This window comes from Ochotona princeps, chromosome 3 (genome assembly GCF_030435755.1).
Source record: "Ochotona princeps isolate mOchPri1 chromosome 3, mOchPri1.hap1, whole genome shotgun sequence".
NCBI classification, from domain to species: domain Eukaryota; kingdom Metazoa; phylum Chordata; class Mammalia; order Lagomorpha; family Ochotonidae; genus Ochotona; species Ochotona princeps.
The window spans coordinates 96,298,230-96,320,900 of record NC_080834.1 but is presented as its reverse complement, the minus strand read 5'-3'; the positions used below and the strand labels follow the sequence as shown (position 1 = coordinate 96,320,900).

General features: G+C 38.8%; 1 protein-coding gene across 2 annotated transcripts in view; it reads left to right on the top strand.

The window, feature by feature from the left end:
• IL1RAP (interleukin 1 receptor accessory protein) overlaps nucleotides 1-22,671 on the top strand; it is a 130,501-nt gene that overhangs the window by 1,483 nt on the left and 106,347 nt on the right. The window lies entirely within an intron of this gene.

Below are 22,671 nucleotides of genomic sequence, written 5' to 3'. Positions count from 1 at the left end.
TGTACGTTGCTCAGCGATGTTGCTAAGTCAGTGTGTTGTAGACACAGACATGTATTATTAAATATGAACATACACATTTGATTAATTCCTGTATTATTCCTATTTGAAAATTAAACAGTTTTCTACATTCCTACCTTGCTCACGATTATTGACTTTATTCTGATTGCCTTTACAACATGATTTAGTGCTATCTACTGGCTATGGCATAAGTCCCTGAATCCTGCATCTAGCATTTATGGTTGCTGCCTCCTTCCTTATCCATACCATTTGTGTGTTGAGTCCTGGTGAGTGCATGCAAAGGGGTGTGACACATCTGGAGGGAAGGCCTGGTCCTGGTGGTGCTGCCTGAGACAGCAGCTGGATGAAGTATTTACAGAACGTGGCCTTGTCCCTTGTCTCTTCCATCAGCATGTTGCTGTGGGGATACACTGTGAGGGGTGGACTGGGATACAGCTCATTGCCTGCCTAGGGGGCTGGAGAGCCAAGGCAAAAAGCAAAATGCTCAAAACAATGTCAAAACAAGGAGCTAGAAAGGAGACTGAAAGCGGATTTTTATATATTTTTTTTAAAGTTCTGGTTCTTTGAAGAAAGGTTGTTATAGCTGCCCTTCTACTCACATGTGTTATTAGTATTACCAAGCCCACATGTACGTGAAGGACTTTAAAACTTCCGAAGGGCTTTCCAAACTCCTAGGGATCTACCGTAGCGTGATCCCTGGGTAGGCATATGTGAAGGAGCCTATGGTTTGGGATTTCTGATTCCAGCTCCAATACCTCAGTAACTGTATGACACTGAGAAATTTGCTTCTTCATGTATACAATTGGTTCATCAATCCTAAAAAAGAAGAAAAATGCTCACTGGAAGAATTCATGTAAGGACTAAATTCAATGGGTTTGTGTCACGTACATGTAGTAAGTAGGTGCTCATTCAATGATATTTGCTTTTAGTCTCATTGAGAAGGAAAATAGAATTGAGACATAAAAACAAAAGATTTCTAGGGATCACATGGTTAACACATTTCACAATTCATACCTCTTCGACTTGTTTTTTTTTTTTTTTTTTTAAAGATTTATTTTATTTTTATTACAAAGTCAGATATACTGAGAGGAGGAGAGATAGAGAGGAAGTGGAGCTACCGGGATTAGAACCAGCGGCCATATGGGATCAAGGCGAGGACCTTAGCCACTAGGCCACACTGCCGAGCCCCATACCTCTTTGACTTGTATGTTAGGGCTTTTCGCGTGGTATCTGCCTCTCCCACATCTTCAGTACAATCTATAGCAGCTTACTTCATGTGTTGATTGGACCTTATTTGGCTGACACGTCCAGGGTACTTTTTGTTGCAAGGTGAACATTTCTTTGCTAACAGGGTATACTTACACATGGGTCTGTAACGTGGAGGGAGCAAACTCTCAAGACAGTCCGTTTAAAGCAGCAGTCTCTAAAGAAACCTATTCTCATCTCTTTGATGTGATACACCTACAAATCCTGGGAGACTATCTACTATGAAAATGCAAAATGAAAATGATTCCATACTTTTTCTCGTTTGGGGCAGTTTCTTCCTTGTGCCATCCTGCATCAGTTTGAAGGCTGATAGTAATAGTGAGTAGCAAATGCGGTCGGTGACCATAGAGAGCATTGTTCCCTCTTTCCTAGATTCTGTGTGTAGGAGGTAGAATACAGAGAACAGTGCAGAGCAGCATTTTAAGAAAAAAAATCAGAAATCCTTGCTTGCTGGTGGTGCGATTTGGGAACTGGTCAGCATTTGGTTATTGTTAACTTCCAGCTTATGTAGGAAAGTGAGAGGTTCTGTTCTTTGTCCAGAAAGTGGGGTCATTTATGCATTGAGCCCCCTCACAGGTCATCAGGTTTCTCTCCCTTGCTGCAACTAGACAGGTTTGCAAATGTATTTCTGAGAGAAATGATTTCCTTTGTGCATTTGACATTTGGAAACATATGTTTGCCAAAAGGTAGGCAGCTAACATCATCTTACCTGGTATACTTAGGAAAGCAAACTGAGGCTGGGGAGTAGGGAAGGAGGCTAAATGAAACACACACACACACACACACACACACACACCCCTTCCATACACGTGTGCACATGTACACACACATGATTTCATTTGTTACTCAACTTCAGACTTTTGCTGGTGACACAGATGTAGGATCTGGTGAGTCATTGTTGCCTTGCCCATGAAATATTAAAAAGAGCCACCTACTGTGCTCTTTGCCCATTTTGGAAATTGTTCTGTTGGGGGAATAAAGCACCAAAGAACGGGAAGGTTACAGAACATTTGGTCTCTGATATTTTGAGACATAAATTCAGGTTAGCTACTCATCTCCCCTTCCTTTCTTTTAAAGCTTAGACTGTGTGGTCCATGCTGATGGGATTGTTTGGAGACCCCTTTCTGGTCTGATTTTGTCCTGGCTGTCCCCGTCTGCTGTGGCAATGTAGATTTTAGTCTGCAAGTACGTGAGGGAAGAAGTCCGATGTCCAGTCCCTTCAGCTACGGAAGAGGGAAGCTGGTTCCTGCAGAGAAGCTTCAGGCTCTGTCTCATCATCACCTTGTTCTCAGGGGACATGTAATCACCACCAAGTCCTCCTTCTGCCAACAGTCTCTTCACTTGCTTAGTCTGTGAAATGTCAATCATTAAAATTCAGCAGCAGCATTTTACTGAACTCTTTTGGGCTGTATGCTGAGTGTTTACATGTGTCATCCCATGCAATTTTGCAAAAATTCTTTCTGCAAACTAAGGTTCATAGGAGTTAAGTAATATGACCTGAATCACATAGCACAAGAAAAGTACTAGTGCTAAGCACATCTACACATTTTATATTAAGAAGGACCTTAAGTTGCCTTGTCCCTGGGTTGGAACTAAGGAAATGAACTATGATCAAAGACCCATTCCATGCCCATCCTACCCTTCTTGCCCTGGTTTTATTCTGTGTTTGGGGTCTCTTTACTTTTGGGTCCTAAAATGTGGGAGAGCTGAATTAGATGATCCCTAAGGTCCTTCTGTTCCAATGCATTGTCATCTTATTTTCTTTAGATTCCTTTCATCTCTGCAATTCTGTAACCCTATCTCTTTGCCAAGTCAAGGCTGATAGGAACAAAGAAAAGTAAAAAGCAGTTGCTCTCATTGTTTTATGCCCTGGAGATGTATTTTTCTGGTCCCACAGAGGAAGGCAAAGGAGGCTGGCATGTACCTTTGCTGTTTGACTTAAGCACAAAACAGCTCTCAGACAGATATTACTGTCTGTCTTTTACCAGTGAAAAAATCTGAGGCTCAGTGTGACACACAGACTTGCCCAAAGTTACCTAATTAGTAAAGATTAGAACTTGTTTGTGCTTGATTATAAAGCTAGCATATCCTGCTTATTAGACACTGTTTTGTGAAATCTAAGGAAATATAACTGGATTCATAATTAACTATCCGTTTCTGTTTTCTCACACTACACCGATTTATTTGATATCTCCTTGCTTTCTCCTCTGTTTCCCAAAACTTTACTGTAATCCTTTCTTGGTTGTTTCTAGTCCATGTACTCTCTGTCTCTATTGTGTGTGGGTTTTTGTTTGTTTGTTTTGTTTTATTTTTTATGATTTGGTTAGTACTTTGTGCTTTTGTGTTTGTTACCTGCTTGTGATGAACAGCTTAGCAACTGAGGGTCTGTGCTATTCGACCCTGTGCCAGGTGAAGTGCCTGATCCACAGAGAGTGAATAATTGAATATGGTTAATGGACTGTTATATCAGGGGTGCCCAGAATTGTTCTGCTGATATTTTCTACTTTATCATATTAATTGAAATATTACTGCTTATAGAAACAATTTAATGATATTAATTTTGTGACTATAAATTTAAAAAATGTTAAGGAGTCCTAGACCTGAAGAATATTGAACAATATTGGTCCTGTGTTAGGAAAGCACATTTCCACCCTAAAAATGTCAACAAGCATAGTGTAGGATGACATTGAAGTGTAGGCTTGCATCTAATGATGTTAAGTTAAAAATTGCCATAGAAAATATGGGAAATTTCATGGAAGAGAACAGCTACAGTGAACTTAAATGCCAAGATTTATAAAAGAAATAAGGAATTCACATTCATGTGTTTAAGTGTATAAGCAGATGCCTGGGGTGTTTACTTGTCTGGTTTCTAGGTCCTTAGGATTAAACTGGTTGTGTCCTTTTCTGATCAATTGTAAAGGCAGCAGAAAAGAGAGCCAGTCATTTTTATAAACTCTAATAACTAAAAATGTTCCTTCCTTTGATAGAATTATGCTTTGAGATACTGGTTGTTAGATGCTATGTTGGCTTAAAATTATAATTGCTTGACATAATAGATATCGAAATCACACTGATCTTCCCTATTAGACTTTGGACAAGTTAATTGGTCTATGTCTACCTAATTTTTAGCATCTATAGAGATGGGAATAGTAAAACCCATTTTATCTGGCTTTTGGTAGGTGTCAATCATATTCCATGACATTTGCTAAGAACTTGTTGCATGAGGATTTTAATATTTATTGTGGTTAACAAAAGCTATGAGTATGCATTAATGGAATGGCTAAATAGATACTGAATCTGAAAATGGAATCCTAAGTTCAGATAATAACATTTTCTCATTTACACAGAAGTTTAAGGCCTCTAAATGTTTGTTATTATATACAAATATCTGTACAAAATGTGAAATTGTTTACTATTATAATAACATTAAGGTAATAAGGACTGCTGTTGGTAACATGGCATATCCTAAGAGGGAGGCTAGATAGCTGCCAAGATTGTGCAGCCAGGAAATAGTGGAGCTGAGACATGGATCCCAGCTTTCAACTCACACATCATATGTTTTGCCCCTACATTCATGGTTCACCAGCTTTGGTATTAGTTGATTTTTTTCTCTCAAGCTCCTGTTGTCACCACTAAAACCTAAAGAATTTGGACAAGATGCGTTCGAAGGTACTGTGTTCTGCAATTCTGTGACTGTAAGTAGTGAATGGCTAAGAACAAAACTCCATTCACTTGTCAGAGGCATCCACATGTCGTGGCATGGGGGAATCCTAAGTTTCAGATACTAAGCAGCCTTGTTGTCCTCGGCGAGAGTTATGACAGCACTGCAGTGGAAGTCAGATCCATAGAGATGCCTTTGTGTCTTTAAACTGTATGATTCTGTCACATTTCTCTGACTTGCAGACCAGCCCCTTCCACCTCAGCATCTGAGTTTGGGAATGAGGAAAATAAACAGGTAGGTTAGGCGCATGGGCATTGACCTTTTTAGAAGTGAAAGTATACCTTTTCCTATTAATGCTCATGGGATGAAGAATGATTGTGGAAATATAGAAGCTGTTTTATAGAAATGATAGAGATTTAAGAGTAGTCATACACAGTAAATAGAATTTTGCTGCAAGGATGGACTTCGGTTTTCTAACTGCAGAGTGAGACAATAGTGAGAACAGGGGATTGAATGAATATGATAGGTAGTGAAAGGTTAATTGGCTTTTGATTGGAGTTTGAGTTTGAGACTTGGATACTGCTTGCTTAGCCTTACTTATCATATCTCATTTATAGATGCCACCTAAATGGCAAATAGTAAATATCTTTTCTTCTCTCTCCACTCAGTCTGATAAAACTCAGAGGGAAAGAAGGAATACATCAAGTAGGTGCCCCAGCCAGAGTAAGAGAATGTGTTCCAGGTTGACAAGCAACTGGGGCAGTAAGGGATAGGAAAGGATCGTTGTGTTTGCTTGAAGATTTTCGGCAACCTTTCATGTGAACGAGGAATGAGAATAGTGATACATGTGGTACATGGGTCGTTTATGGTAGATCATGTGGAGAAGTTATTGAGGAAGTAATTTTTGATCTCTGCATTTCAGCATTGCTGGTATAAGTTTGCAATACTGAAAAAAGTGTACATATTTGGAGTCTTTTTATGTTTGTTCAAGTTCTACTTCATTTGTGCAATCCTAGCATCTTTTTGCAATGGAGATAAACTCCACTGGGTTTTTATAAGAGCATATGAAGTGTCTACAGCAGTGACTGGTACAAGAATCCATGCAGTATTTCACTCAATTTGTAAAGCCAGTCTATAAAATAGCTTGTGAGACTTTGTATGACTTACCTTGTGTTTCTGCTTTGACTCAAGGTCCTGGTTGTGTACACAGCTGACTCCGCTGTTTGAAGCTTCTCTTCAGTATTTCCTCAGTGGAAGCTATGTTAAAAACTTTAATAAAATTGCTTCCCATCCTGCTTCTTTTACCTCTTCCTGACCCATTCTGACCTTACTGTGCTGGTTTTTCCTCTAACAGTTGTTCCGTCATTCATTTTCACGTATTACTTGATCTAGAATGTTTACTCTTTATCTTTAAAAAAATTTTACTACCATTCAAATAAAAAATCTACCAGGACAACTTGTTTTCTTATTATATTTCAAGTGTCTAAAGTACTACCTGCGAAATAACACTCCGTCATGAGTCAATAATGAGTAACTTTCCAGAGATGTCCCAAGAAGTACAAGCAAAAACATAGATTCAGATTTTTACTGAAATATACAAATATTTATGCAGTTCATAACTATATAAATAACATTGAAATTTGTATATGTATACATTACATATGTGTACATATATATTTAGAGGCATACATGAGCATACATGTAGGTGTGGGCTGCATGTTTATAGAATGTGAAGCATTTTTATACTTAGAATATTTAAATGCTGATTTATGTATGACTCGATGTGTATATAAATAAAAATTTCACTTTACATTGTAGTTGCCCAAAACCATCTTTGGAAGAAGATGTGTTGAAATGATCCTTTGCTGTTAGGATGATATGAAAGAAATATTGTATCAGTAAACAGAGAGCAGACCAAGATTGGATGCGTTGATTTCAGGGAAATAAATGAGGACCTGAGATGAAGTTTCAAATAAAATAGACAGAAAAGGTATCTCTGAGACAGAGATCTTTGAATCATGAGTAAATGCTGAGAAGGGGCCAGAATGACACTGTGAGTGTGGCTGAGGTAGCAAGAGACAGTGAGGGGAGAGTATGGCTAGAAATCACCCACAGTAGAAAGGTGTAGACTAGACCGACCTTATAGGTCAAGGGAAGGAATATGGATTCTGTGAAACTACAACAGGAATACATGAAAGGACAAATGCGTGATGGTGAGCCGGTTCACCACATTTCAAGCCTGGAACCCAAAGCACAGGAGAATAGAGGAATGTGTTTATGAGGAGATAAACTGTTGTTATCTGATATAGGTTTCAATGAACAGATGAGAAAGACAGTGTAGTTGTATTGATGTTTCATTCATAGCCCCTCATTCCTATTAGAATGTCTCAATGGAGCAATAACAATGAAAATAGGCAAAATAGGCAAAAGCAGACTCTCTTGCTTTTTCTCAAATGATACCATTCTTATTTCCAAATGCATTGAGTAATGGATGGAAATGTATGTACTGTTGCTCAGTTCAATTCAGCTAGAAATTTCAGTTTTTATGTAGGTGTTTTATCAGTACCACGAAACATTGGCCTTGGAGCTGTTTCCTTATAAAAAATCAGGTACCAGCTCCTGCAATCTGTTGTGTTGAAGAATCAGCATGCAAAAGGCAAATTCAGTTTCATATGCGATCAATTTCTTTTTCCTAGATCTGCAAGTTCCTCACTGCCTCAATATACGACAACATTACTTAGCATCTCTAAACCCTAGTTTCTCATGTGCATTGTTGGCACGAAATGGGTTATTATAAGGATTAAGTAAAGTCTGTACATAAAATGCTTTTTTAAAAGTTAATTTTTATTTATTTGGTAGGTAGAGAGAGAGGGAGGGAGAGAGACATAGGGCGAGAGGAAGAGAGAGCAATGTGTCTCTCTGTGTGTGTGTGTGTGTGTGTGTGTGTGTATAGCACTCTCTCTCTAGAGGGGGTTGTGGGGGAACAGAGAGAGAGAGAGATTCAATTTGCTGATTCACACTCCAAAATATCCATAGTATTCAGCACCCGGCCAGAGACTCTGTGAGTCTCCCACATGAGCAGCAGGAACTTGAGCTTTCATCTGCTGCCTCCCAGGCTGCACATCCTCCAGCTGGAACAGGACTTGAGATGAGCCTTACTCCCAAGCATTCTGAAATGGGGAATCATACCGGGCTGTTGCCTAACCTGCCACCGCCATATGCTCATCCTTACATCTACAGTTCTTAGTGCAATGCTTAGAAAATAATGAGTGGTCCGTTCTGTCTGTATAGATTATATTTTGAGTTAAAATATTCTCCATGCATATGTTCTTACATACAGGCACAAGCAGTTTTTTAAAGTTGTGATTGTTTTTATTAACTTGCTTTAAAAAAAAATGAAAGCGCAAGTTCCACTCTAGTAGTCATTGGTGTTGATTTTTTTTGCAAGGCACATTCTGTACCTTGTCCTGGATGATTCATGCGTTGTAAATGCTGAAAGGCCCTCTTATGGGGAGTGTCCTGGGGAATCTTTCTGGGAGTAAAAGTTGCCCTGCAACCATGCTATTTGTCTCTTCCAAGCATTTGATATATCTGGAAATGGTACTTCAATCATGCCATCCTTCTCTCCAGCCTATGCCTGCCTTGTTGGAAAGTTACTTTGCATTCCAGTGATGATCCCAGAGTGTTTGAGTGACAAGGGAAAAGGGTGAAATTTTGCCCTATGCAATACTTAATGAGGCTAATTTACAGAGCTTTCCAAAAGTTTAGAACCTAATATTGATCCAGAGCATTCTGTGTGCCAGGAGCTGTGCTTAGTGCTTTATTCTCATTATCTCATTAAATCATTCCTGCAGTCCCATGCAAATTTTAAATTGCAGTTGTAAGAAAATATGAGTTCTCATAGTGGACTCAATGTGAGTTTTATAGAGACTGTGATGATAGAATAAAGTATGCTTTGTTTTGGTACATTTTTTTTTCAAAAGCAAATTGTGCAACATTGCAATACCTCTAGGCTCCAGAGACCTCCCCTGCAGAGAAGAGAGATTTGGCAAAGAAATGATTCAAAGATTACATAGGGAAGATAAGAATCTTCATCCCAATGGACAGTTTATTTTGCTTTGGAAAAAGCAAGTGACAATGAGCTGGGTCCTGTTCTGTTGGTGGGATTTGTTCACATCTTTTTAAGAAACTGGTATGCTGCTTATGTGCAGTGATGTGTCTGTTGTGTTTTGTTGTGACAAAATACTCGAGACTACATACTTAATGAAAAACAGATTGCTTTCTTTTAAAATATTTTTAGTTTTTTATGATGTTGAGAAGGATGTATACCCATATGTACCACTAATTAGGGTGAGGAGGATCAAGGAATAAGGGAAAGTGGGTGAGACAGTTGTTTCCACATTTTTTTTTTTTCTTTATTACTGTATCTGGGTGGGGAGGAAGCAATGTGTTTAGGCTACTAAGAGATTTATTTCTTGTTCTGCTGGAGGCTTGTTAAGGCCAAGTTCAGGGGACTCACATTTGGCAAGGACCCACTTACTGAATTGTCATTTCATGGCAGAGGGTGGAAGGCACATGTGTGTAAATGTTCATGAGGTTTGTGCCTGACACATATTTGACTCTGCATTTTTCAAACGAGTAGTTCATATTTGAATCTCTCGCCACTCACTTACTCCCCCCACCCAAGAATGGGAGCTGTTGGAGTTTTTAAAAAGTAGTGGAGAGTGGGTATTTATTCAAACATTTAAAATGCCTGTGTCCCACGTTGGAGTACCTGGGATGAATTTCTTGCCTCTGGCTCCAGGCTTGAGCTTTCTGACAATAGAGATCCTGGAGGCAGTGTTGATGGCAAAGCACCTGTGTTACTGCCACCAGTGCAGGAGACTCCGGATTGGGTTTGTGGCTTCCAACTTCCACCCCAACTTAGCTCCAGTCAGCGCAGGCATTTCAAGTGCGATCCAGGGGATGAGAAATTTGTTTTTGCCTCTGTCCCTCTTTTTCTCAAATAAGTAAGATTTAAAAGATTAAAGTTAAATTTCCATGTGTGCTTTTCTTTTGCAAGTAGTTTTAAAGGCTATTGCAGAAAGAGGTTATTATACAATACATGGCGTTACTTAATCTTGGTTTTTCAGGGCAGGTTATTGGAATCAACCACATTTTCTTGAGAATTTATTGAGATGACATCATATTAAATGGCTCCAGGCTGGTATATTTTTTAATTTGTATAATATGATTTTCATAAATTTTCTGACTTTGCTCTTTTCTGCTGGTTTTTGTTGCTCTTCATCACATCTTGCCATAGCAGTTTTGTCTTCATTTTCTGTATGTTTTGAGGTTTCTAATTTACTATAGACTAGGAAGTTGTATAATGAGCTTGTCAGAGCTATGTGTCTGGTAAGAATAAACATTGTCGGGTGGGGACTGGAGACTCCTTTGTGGAGATGTTGGAGAGTGTAGTGTGCTTTAGAAGCAGTCTTCATGTAGGTGAGGTGATATCATCCACAGTTCACTTGGTTTCACTTTCTTGTGTTGGGGACAAGAGAAGGGTAGCAAGGATAAATCATTTACCCTTTGGGTAGCATCCAAAGGGAAATCAAGAGTAAAGAGCAAGAACAATCTGAAACCCATGGGGATGACTTGCAGTCCTTTACCATCTCTGTCCATGACGATGTGTGAGGGACTAACAAGTAGGAATTCATACGTACCTGGCCTCAGACATACAGTAGTATAAGGGTCAGATTTGGTAGGAATTGAATGGGCAGTAAGTTAGGCTGCTGGACCCAACTAGGAGATGATCCTGCAGTGAACTACAGTGTGCATGATCTGTAGTGTTACCTGGTGGCCAATGTGGAAGTACTTTCCTATGGTCATCTGTAACTCAGAACTGCAGAAGGATAATAAACTTGAAGAAGTTGAAGTAATTAAACACACACATGATATCCCAGTTAAATGGAACATAACAAAAATGAAGTGGATGCAGGAAGCCACGGTCTTGCTTGGGGAAAGACCAGATGGACCTGGAGATGAGAAATGAGCACAGCGATCCATGAGTAGGAGCTATATTGTTGAGGATCTTAAATAACCTGCTGAGGAATTTGTGCCCAAGGCACAAGACAATGGGAGGAACTTAATATTCTTAAGCAATGTGTGGGCTGTAGTAGATCTGTGTTTCAGACAGATGTGGCGTTGGATGTTAAAGCACTTTAATTCAGAGAGGGAGTATTTCAGGTAATTCATGAAGGCTCTCTTATAATAATCCAGACAAAATGTATTCCCAGAGCTCTCTCCTGTTATCACTGAGAGTGATGGCCCAGAGTCATTGTAAGAGGTTGCTTAGGATCAGCATGAGAATTAAAAATGTTGGTGAACATTGCAAATCAAGGCAACTTTACATATGGCCGATGTCATCTGCTACTTTATGTCCTGGTAGCATAGCAGATAACTGTTCTGTAAAATTTCTCAATGTTTTTCTCTACAGTATGTGAAGAGTAAAGAAAGTATATATATATATATGTGTGTGTGTGTGTGTGTGTGTGTGTATATATATGTAATTGGAAATTTAAATTAGTTTATACAACCATATAAGTATCATTTTTAAGAAGAGGCATCTTAAGGAAAAAATATCTACTTGTCTCATTTAGTAAATCAAATCTCTGGCTTTGACTGCTGGTTAAAAGAGTATTCCCTCATCTTTGTCCAAGTGCCCAACATCTTAGAAACTACTTACATATGCAATAGCTCATTTAGTTTGATAACAGCTCTGTAAGGTCAGTTTGGCCAGAATTATTATAAGTGAGATACCTGAGGCTCTGAGGTGGGATGCTACTTTAAGTGACCCCTAGGCTTGGATGATTCAGGAGAGCTCATGGGAGCTCTGAATGTGCACCTCTCTCTCTCCTCGCCTTCTATTTCACGCTATCCCCCACTGCTTGAACATCTTCTTGAGACAGATCTTTGGTCATACCTTGCCCTGTTCTTAATGTATCCGTAGTTTTTGAATGTCCTTGCTTTTAAGGTTTCTTTCCATCCAGAGAACAGGCCCCTGGGAACCCAGAAGTTTTTCCTTGCTTCCATGCAGTATTCATTGCTTTTCTTCAAAGCACAGAATGCCAAACAAGGGAGTGGCAGACTGTTTTCTTCACAAAAGCATGCATGAGCAGGTGCCTTAACATGCCTAGGAGGCTCTCACAGCTTTACTTGTATCATCCCTAGTACAAACTTCCTAGTACAAACCTCTGAATGTTTCAAAAAAAACAAAAAACAAAAAAACAAAAAACAAAACACCTTCTCCCGTATTCCTTTTTGTCAAGACAGAGCTGAACTTGGTATGTGTGTGTGTGTGTGTATGTATGTGTGCGTGTTTAGATTTATTTATTTTTAATTGGAAAGTCAAAAGTCAGATTTACAGAGAGAAGGAAAAAGAAAGATCTTCCATCCTCTGGTTCACTCTCCAGGTGACTGCAATGGACAGAGCTGAACTGTTCTGAAGCCAGGAGCCAGGTATTCCTCAGGGTCTGTCACATGGGTGCAGGGTCCCAAGGTTCTGGGCCATCCTTGACTGCTTTCCCAGGCCACCAGCATGGAGCCGAATGGGAAGTGGGGCAGCAGGGACATGAACCAATGCCCATATGGGACCCCAGCATGTGCATGCAAATCAAGGACATTAGGCTACTGCACCTGGCCCATGAATTTGTTGTTGACTTAGTAAAATGCACACTGAAATCTATTGCTGTATCACCTAAGATTTTAACAGCCACCAGCAGGTGACTGGAAATCCTTATAATCTCCATTCATAGCAGCCTTGTAAGGTTTTGTCCTCCTCGAAAAATACCAGGGGCTTATCAAATCGATAATCCAGATTTTTGCCTTGAGAAGTCCAGAAATTTTGTAGCTGATGCTTTAGAGACATGGGCTTAGGGGAACCAGATGAAGCATTCAGAAATCAAGCTTTCCCAGCTACCGTTAGATGGAGTTAACTGTCATGATCACTGGGGCCAAAAAGTCTAAACCCCTCGCATTGCGAATGTATCACAGAAGAACATGCTGTCGTTAGAGTGAGTCAAGCCTTTATATAACTTGCCTTCTAATTTCTCATGCAATGTAGTGTTATAGTGAACTGTTTCTCTTGCCTTTGCTCTCACGATTGAGGTTGGCTTCGTATTTTCCTACTAGATGTATGGGCATTCAGATATGAAGGAATGTAGGGACAAAAGGCTGAGAGAATCAAGGGCTGAATTTCTAGTGAAAAAAGCAAAAAGAATCCTTATAACTGAAAATTTGAAGTGCTTATTATGCATCAAGTGCCTTATGAAGCTCTCTCAAATAGTAATCATTTTACCTAATTCCTTGAGGTGCTTTACTGTTTGCTGGGAAGGAAACTGACATTAAGTAACTGGGGAGAAATAAAGCCAAGGGCCATGTGACCCTCAAGCTTTTACGTGGACCTGAGAGAGGATCACTCATCATTTCTTTGCGGGCTCTGGTGCTTACAGGTGCAGCTGAGCATCTGAGAGTAGGTGTCTAGTTAGTACACTGTTAGCTCTCAGAGTTCACTGGAAACTCAGCGTCTAAGCCAGCTCCATTTGATCCTTTGCGTTTCTGTGTTGTTGCTTCCTTTTCTTCGTTTTCAATTTCCTTTTAGCCTCAGACACCACAGGGAAGTGCTTTCATCAGTTGATCACTGGTTTTCGTGTCTTAATGACATTTTCATTTCCTAAGTATATTCTTCTCACTTTGAGTATCAGGGTGGGAAGTAGGGATACAAACAAGTGCTTTCCCAAAGCGCTAGTTTCGGATTTTTGAAAATCACATCTATGGATATACGGAAATGCTGCTTTTAACTACTTCAAACCACTGGATTACAAGCAAAGTTTTCTGGAGCAGTGAGTCCCCCACCTCTCCCCATACACACACACACACACAGGCAAAAGTTGCTCAAAATTACAGAGGAATAAAGTCTGGCTCATTATAATGACACTTTATTACAGTTAAGGCCAAATGTAAACTAAAGTGTTATGAGTTCACCATCACTACATACTTAAAAGACATCCTCTTTGTAAGGATGTTGTAGGCAGATTTGAATATTGCAAAAAGGAGTTTGAATCAAAATGACATTTAAGAAGGGCCTTTCCGGTGCTGAGATTCTGTCTTGAATTCACTTACAAACTTCATATTGGGAATAAGGTTTCCCCTTGTTGTAATCAACACCAACGAGTGATGTCGTCTCCCCCCGCCCCTCTGTGCTTCCCCCATCTGAACAACTACTCGATTTAAGAAGGGACCTTAGGATGAGGAAGGATGTGGTTCTCTCCCTCTTGGCAGCACTTTGTGGCAGAATGAAAGACTTGTGTCTGGGCCTGGCACTGTTCCGCCCGGCTCTCTTACCAGCCCAGTTCTGTCTGTGACCAGAGCACGTGGGGGGTGCACATCCGTGTCAAAATCCTCTCACTGGCTGCTAGCTCTGTTTTTTTTTTCCTTTTTCTTTTTGTTTCTAATATATTCAGTCTTACCCAGGCCAAACCTCTTATAGGAATGAGGCATGACACACCCTGAAAAAAGGCTGAATCCTACCAGACAGGCAACCACTGAAAAATATTACCTTTGCAGTTGGCAGCAGAGGAGAAAGCATGTTTGAGAGCAGGATCTTTTTGTGATTTTGAAGGAAAACTGCCAGCAGGTCAGAATGTCAGGGGCACAACTCCTTAATTTATATTTTCCTATTTAAGGAAAGGAGGGAGAGACAAACTAGCAGTAGGCCTACTGGTTAGTGCTACGACTAAGAAAAGAGAGTGGCTCTCAGTGAAACAAGGTGCTCATTTCCCACAGAATTTATGGATAACACACTAATCTGTAACCCAACTCCATTTTACTTCCAATGAAATGAGATACTAGAGTATGCTAGGTTCAATTCTATCACTTTTGGGTATCTCAAACTAGGAAGTGGCATCCCTTAGAGGAAAGCTTTGGGAAACCATCAGGTCGTTCTATCACCAGAAAGTAAAGATGTCAATGACTTTGTAGCTCCAAGGACTCCTGAAGGATCAGATCCAAGAGTGCCTGTAGGAGATTTGGCTAAGATTGCCCGTGTACTCTATAAACTGTCACAAAGTCGTGGGGCGAAAACAGCAACCTCAGCTCTTTGAGCAGCTTGCTTATTGCAGTTGGGCCCAAATAGCTGTCCTCTTTTGATGCAGGATTGTTGCCTGGTTAGCCATGACTCTTTCCCTGGATATAAATGGTGTGTTATTTTTAGGGGACAGTTATACTTCTTATGGCTTTTCAGTTGGGAGGTTGTGTGATTTCACTAGAAAAAAGGGCCTGAACTGGGAATTAAAAGATAATTTTTGGCTAACCTCATGAAAGTCACCTCTGTTTCCTGAGCTCCTGTTTTCCCACAGTGTCCTAAATAACATTATTGACTTGGAGGTCGCTTCTGATTTTTCTAGAGGTCATCTTGATAAGAAGATAGAGTGAGAGAATTAAGCACACACACACAACAACAACAACAACAACACCCTAACAGTGAAGCTTAGTTGCTGTCTAAAAGACTTCTCAGAAAACTGTCATTGCAAGAAATGCTCAAAGATAGGAGACTTTATGTTGCATGCCACAAGATATGTGCATATATGCATTACACACCACAGGATATATGCATAGCCCTTATTGTTCTCATTTCTGTTTCCTGACAGCTGCCTAGAAACATGAATCATAGTCATGAGGAAGTTCAAAGACCATCTTGTTCAAGTCAACTATTTTATATATTAGAGTTAATAGATTCTAAACCTTGGAGTTTGGTGTCTGAAAAAGTATCTAAACTTTTCTTGTTATATATGTGGTATAGTTGCTCCATAACAAATGCTGTGGATGTAAGTTCCCTTCAGTGAAGCTCTATTCTGGGCTAATAAATAATGCCTTTTTATTTGTATTTATTTATTTTTAAGAAGGTCTACCTTCTCCAAGAACTTCTATGGCTGGCAATTTTGTAATTTATTGCCAGGAGTCTTGCCAGAACCATTCATGCTCACATTTTTTAATCACAGTATTTTATTATTATTATTATTATTATTATTATTATTATTATTATTTGAAGGGCAAAGTGACACAGAGGGAGAGGCAAAGAGAGAGAGATAGAGAGAGAGATACCATCCATCCACTCATAGCATCTATCAATTGGCCACAGTAGGAGCTGATCTAGGCCGAAGCTAAGAGCCCAGAACTCCACTGGAGTCTTTCACTTGAGTAACAAGAGGCCGGTTGCCTAGGCCATCCTCTGCTGCTTGCTTTTCACATTAGCAGGAAGCTGGGTTGAAAGTGGAATAATCAAGACTAGAACTCTGTGGGATGCTGGTGTCTTCATCTGCAGCTGAACCCACTGGGCCATATCACTGGCTCTATCACAATGTTTCTGAAAGTGAAAATCATGCTCTTAAAAAATACTCAGTAATTGAATATGTAGGTACATAATAATGAAGATGTTTTAGATTGTGTACCATTATGGGAAGTTAAAATTTCAGTCCTTCATTTCCTATTTTATAATCATAAAAGAACTATCTACACAGTGCCAAAAAGCTCTTGTATCCTGTGTTATAGCTAGGATCATTTTCAGTAACCCACCGATCTTGGGTCAATCATAGTTTCTACATGGTTTGGTTTTGCTGTTGTTAAATTCAGTGAGTGGCCCCAACGCTTCAGATCTCCTTTGACGTAATATCTTGTGACTATTTTAATAAAATTTCTTGCTGAAGTGTATCCTTCCTTGGCTACTGTCTTATGGAAAGTATACAGAGAGGTTGTGCTTCCTATAATATTTAGAACCATCATTTTGAACATCAGTTACTTTTCACTGTGCATAATAATGTTCCCAGGGCTTATTAGTAAGTAATGTATGTTAGACTGTAACACTAAATAGCCCCAAATCCTGCTTTTTAAATTTATTTATATTTCTCCGTTTTGGTGTAAGGATTTAAATGAGAATCTGAGGGTGTGTACCGTAAGTGAAATTGATTCGATTTTTATCTTGCCAGTTAGAAATTTAGATTGCTGCCATGGTGGGGACTTGGTACTTACTAGAAATGGACACTGATATGAATTGGGGCATTACCTGTTAATATCTTGCTGTGAGTTTAGTTTTCTTCTTTGGGTGCTAAGCTCCTTGGCTAATTAACTTGTATCAGAATTCTACTGTGATCTGTTAGGTAGATGCTGACAATTTCGGTTGTGTATAAAGAAAAATCAGCACAACCTTGTAGTATTAAAATGGCAGATTTTTAAAAAATAGTAAAACGCCATCAATAGACAAATGACCTAAATATAAACTGGACACTGCTTTCATGTTTAGCCATCAAAGGGAATGAAATAGAATTATTAACTGAACTGAAAAAAAAGTAAAACCTGTTCTGTTGAGTACAGGCACTGAATCATGAATCCACATATTTTCATTTTTCTAAGAATAAAAAGAAAAGCTGTAGGAAATCTGACAGATTATGTGGTAATCTTGGCAGTAGGACTAGATGAATTCTGAGAGGAGAGAAGGGGCCTAGTTTTTTTTAACTATCTATTTGATATGATTTTTGAAAGACATTGCAACATAGTTTTCCTAATAATATTATTGAAATTTAAAAATATAACCAATTGAAAATACATTATAGTGGAAACCATTAAAGAACTACCTGGGTTTTACTATTAATATTATGTAGAATTATTCATTTGTGTATTCCTCAGTAATTTTTCTTTGTTTTTATGTATTTTAGTATTTTCAACAGTTGTGCAAAAACCTATACATCCCCATCCTTCTCTGTTGTCCCTGTTTTAGAATAATACATTGTAAAATGTTTCTGAAAACATGAGGTTTCCAAATAAATACAAAGTATTAGGGTGCCCTCATGCCACTGCTTGGTTTTAGGGTGCTAGGTGATAGACCTTGTAAGTGGTTTGAGAGAAGCCATGTTTTGTTTTGAGCCTTGTGTACATAGTCTTATTTGGAAAAAAAAAATTTGAACAAGGGGAATGACAAAAGAAATTATTCTGGAAGCTAATAATGAATGGTAAATAATAAGTATCAAAATATAGCATCAAATAACTTTATCTCTAAATTCCAAGAGTTATTATTTTTTCTGGTTGGAACTCGCCTATCTTGTGAGCGAAAAGGTATCTTCCTCTCTGGGCTCAAACTAGAGTCAAACAAATAAGATCTGTGTGGTTCCTCTCAGTTTGTCCCATTTTCCATACATGCCACAATTTTGTGACTTCTGATCTGCAGACAACACTTCAGCTCTTTATCAGATCGTTGCTTTTTGCTTGACATCCCATTGCTGCTTTCAGTATTTTGATCAAGACATTTTTTGATTTGGGACATCCTTTTCCTCTTCTCTTGTCATCTTTTCATTCCCATCCTCCCCAGTCCCTTAGGAAGCCCCTTCAAGGGAGCCTTTATGCAGCCCTTTGATATACTTTGTCATGCTGTGTCTTGATTGGTGCTGTCTTAGGCTTACTGAAATGAATAATGCGCCTCCATTTTACCCATTTCTCCAAACCATCCTTATGCACATCCACAAAACGCTGTCTTGGAGCACATGTTTTGATTTCTCTTTCACTCGGTTACTTTTGTGTCAGTGAATTCTGATAGACTTTGTCTTGAGATCAGACTGTGTCTTCAGCTTTGGTCTGCAAAGCATGATGACTCTGGAGGGTGTGGAATGAAAGCTGTGTTTCCCATCAGGAGGGTAGAAGAGGCTGACCCTATTAGCAGACCTTCGTTTCCTCCTCTCACTTCTTTGACAAAAACAGCAATGATATGAGAATTTGGAGCTTTCAGAAATTCATGCAAATAAATAACTTTGTGTTAGTAGCTTAGTAATAGGAGTGAATCTAGCTGCTTTAATTGTATTTGTTTCAAGAGCTGGAAGGCTGGTTACAAGGTCAGTGTGAAATTTAGGCTGAAATTTGGTGACTCGCATCCAAGAAAAATCACATTGTTTTAGTTGGTTACTTTTTAAAAATTTGACAAAGGCAAAACTTATTAATTTTAGAAGTGCTGTCATCATAACTCCCACTGCACATCCTTATCCCAGTATATCCAACCACCCAGCTTGCTGCTGTTGCTGTTTTTCTTACTGTCTGTCACTCCTGTCTTCTAATCTTTGTTAAGTTTTTGTAGTTTGCTCAGTTATTCTACTCAGATCTCAACATTCAAAACATCTGTGTAATGCTGATAATGTCCCCAATCTTTTACAAAATGCAGAATTAGTGATTAGTAAAGTTATAATAAGTCTCAAATGAATGAATAAAACAATAGATATAGTAAGATAAAAGTAAAAATGTAGCTACATATAATGAAATTAATATAAAAACATAAATCACACACCACCAAAAACAAGGTGAAAGATTAAATGATAACAAGCATGTTTTAATCATTGCCATGGGACTTTTGCTTTCTAGAATCCCGGAGGCATAGCATACACAGAAGACCCTAGAGGCAGATAGAGCACTGGGGGGCTAGTTCCGATGGCTTCTGATCACTGCCATTCCCACTCTCCCGGACTCTCTTTCTCTTGCCCTAATTTTTCTTTCCATTTTCATTTCCTTCTAATTTGAATTTCCACTTTTGTCTTGGTGGATGCTACGTACTCTGCATGATACGTACTCTGAAGTTGAAAACCTCAAAGGTATAATCGCTTTTTGAAAGTTGCTGTATAAATCTTGTTCATAAACGTGCCACATATTCCATATGTGCTAGATGTGCAATTAATCATTCCTTTATTTTCATAGATACTAACACTTAGTATTTCATAATGTATCTTCTTTTTCTTAGACGTTTATTTGGCTCTTCTAGTTTTCCTGCTTGTTAGTAATAACTAGACTTAGTCATTCTTCACTTGATCTTAGCCAAAAGGCCGAGAAGCGATCAACTTAGTCATTCCTATGGATGTCTAGAAATTAGTCATTATCACGTTTGTCTGTTTTATGTCTTTGTTTTAGAATTAACTTTAGTGAAATTTGAAAGGGTTAAAGTTTCATTTGATGTTGGGAAATAAAAATCTTCTATTTGCAACATTTTCTCATGAATGTCTGGAAAAAATACATGTCTTTATTGTTGAATGAACATGAAGCCATCATGTGATTATATCTTGGGTAATCTACTAAGAAATTTCAAAGACATAAGGAAATCTCTTTTACCTAGCCAAGTAGCCCATTGTATACATGCTTTCAATATGTATGAGAACTAGTGCTGAAGTAAGACAGCTTGATTGAAGTGTTTGTCATACATTTTCTGTCCAACTTCACCTGGTAATTGGGGGTGATCATTTGTGTTGTTAATTGGGCTTTTTCCAGAAAAAGTACATTTTCATATCTTTATTTCAAAAGGGAATTTTTAACTTGATGAAGGAATCACCCAAAGATAGACTCTTGTTCTCCCACAGAAATGGGAGATATGGTTACCATCCTGTCACCCTGGCTACTTACCTTTCAAAGCAGTAACTCTCAGCTTGTTTTTAACTGTAGGGGCACAGAGTACAGAAAGGTGAATCTAGGCTTCAAAAGCATTTATATCCATTTCTCAAATGAGAAATTGCTTAACAATTCAAAGTACTCCAAAGTAAGTGTTCTGAGAAAAAGGTAAGGTGGTAGAGAATATTCCCTTTCTTTTAACAAGAAGAATGATGTCTCTTGTCTTATTTATATTTGTTCCTACAGAGAGTAGTTCATAACTCAGTATTTATGCTGTTTTTATCTAAACTTGAGATAAACCAAAGACTCAGCTAAGGGTCATCTTTGACCTAGTGTAATGGATTGCATGTTTATGACCTAATCTAATTTGAAAATTCATTAGCTTTTCTTTAAATTTAATGTGGTAAAATATACATAAAATTTACCAGTTGCACCATTTTTAATCTGCCATTTTGTGACATTGCACATTGCTGGGCAGCTTCTACCATTATCTATACACAGAGCTTTCTGCTCAGCTGAGACTGCACAGCTTAAATGCTGATTTGCTGTTCTCTCTTTCCTTGACCCTGACTACCACCATCGTTAGCAGTTTAACCCAAGTATTAAAAACTGCCCATGAAATTTAATATCCTACTCATGGGTGATAAGTAGAAGTTGTGTTTTCCCAGGATCTGAAGGAGACAGATTTTGGGGGCAAGGGATAGGAAATGGTTTGGAAAAACAACTTTGAAACCTTTGTGTGTGATGTCACCCTATCTACAAGTGATGCTACACTAATTACGAATAATCCAGTCCTGTGTAGCTCCCCGGAAGCATTTCATTTGTGCCACTCCATTACTTTCCAAGTAATGGGGGGGAAATAGGTTTTCTGCTGAGATATTTTTCCTTATAATTTAAGGATTCCCGAAATTTAGGCTTGACATTTTCCACGACCTTTGTTTCACTGCATTTCTTAATTGTTCTTTCGGATTAGTTGCAAAACAGCAAGCTGACTATTGAACACAGTCTTCATATGTTAGCTTTTATAGCTTGCCATGAGCACTGGAGAGAATGGAGTGACAGGATCAGGGCAGACAGGGAACATTATTAAAATCAGATTCTACTTTTGGATTACTGTGATGTCTTGAGTTAAATACATCACATATTTGTGCCCAATTCCATCATCCAGAAAGCAGGAAAATTATGTTCCTTTCTGAATAAGTTATGGGAATATCAAATCAAAGGAGACAAGGAAAGCTCTGAGCATATTGTCAAAGCATGAATAATTTCGGTTAAGTAGCATATCTCACATCTAATAGGAATTTGGAAAACGTTGGTTGAATGAAAGAACCACATACTCTTTCTCAAAGTCAATTTCCCTCAAGTGCTTTTTTTCCTTCTGTGTATCTCTGCCTTGACTTATTACCTCTATCACTCTGTTGCTATGGTTCTCCCTTCCTTACACAAATGTTGCTTTTGCCCTTAAATTCTAGGGTTTGAGGAATATTGTAAAGATGGTCGAGGAATCTGTGTTCTGGGGCTCAGTATTTCCCGTCTCAATCCTGCTGCTACTTGAAATCTTTCACGGGGTTAGAAATAGCAGTAAACAACAGAGCTATCCAGTAAGATGGGATGACATAAATTGTCCCCTGACCTGGTCCCCAGACATCATCATGTTCAAAAAATAATGAGCTACAGTAATGCTGAATCAGACTGTGCGAATTCAAATTAAGCAGTATTTTGGCTCTGATTCTTGGTGTTATCCATGCAGGCACTTGGGGGAACTGAGGGCCCTTAATGTCACCTGGCCCTTAATAAATGCAAATGTATGTATCACAAGAATGTAACTGAGGCTTACAATGACCAAAGCAGGTGACAGTCCCAGTGTACTCTGCTGAATGTAAATTGGCTGCCTGATTTTATAAGAGAGGGGAAAAAAGCGTCAATTAAGATGATCTGGAGGGAAGAAATGAATGTTCAAAGACCAGAACTGAGAGAACAAATCAAAGCGGTATAGCTATTCCTGGACTGAAAGATATTCTACAGCATGGATCCAGTCCAAAGAAGACATTCTTTCAATCAGTAATTCAGAGAACTTTTTTTGTTGTAGGGTTCATACTTGGCTTTGAAAGGCAAATAAATTAGAGATGGACTCTATTCACAAGGGTCTTGAGAGAGAATACATACAAATCTAATTGTAGTACATGATAAATGATTTTTGTACGTAAAGTAAGCATTGTGAAAATTATGGGGCCTGGCACGATGGTGTAGTGGTTAAAGTCCTCACCTTGCATGCGCCA